This window comes from Penaeus monodon, chromosome 28 (genome assembly GCF_015228065.2).
Source record: "Penaeus monodon isolate SGIC_2016 chromosome 28, NSTDA_Pmon_1, whole genome shotgun sequence".
Classification (NCBI taxonomy): Eukaryota; Metazoa; Arthropoda; class Malacostraca; order Decapoda; family Penaeidae; genus Penaeus; species Penaeus monodon.
In genome coordinates this window covers 8,107,924-8,108,294 of record NC_051413.1, presented here as the reverse complement: position 1 = coordinate 8,108,294, position 371 = coordinate 8,107,924, and positions in this window count along the sequence as shown.

The following is a 371-nucleotide window of genomic DNA, read 5'->3' as shown; positions in this document are numbered from 1 at the left end:
CTTCAGGGTAAGCATTACGGCGAGTGAAAAAGACACACGTTGTTTCATAGAAATCACAAATAAGCTATTGCGGCTTTACCGTATTAGATAACACTTATTCCAATCAAAAGAGTGAAGGAAATGTTAACATTTGACAAACTATTGTTCAGTATTGCATCACATAATCCGAATTCCTGTTTACTGTCAGTTTGTGGATCAGCCATTAATGTCTTATTAAAATGAAATTACTTTTTGTCGAATACGAACGCCGTCAGGCCTTCGTCCGATTGTCCTTAAAAACAAGCTTACTGATGAGTGAATACCCGTACTTATTCACCTCAGCGAAGATGAATATTTGAATAAATACTGATACCAATAACTGCGATCATTCT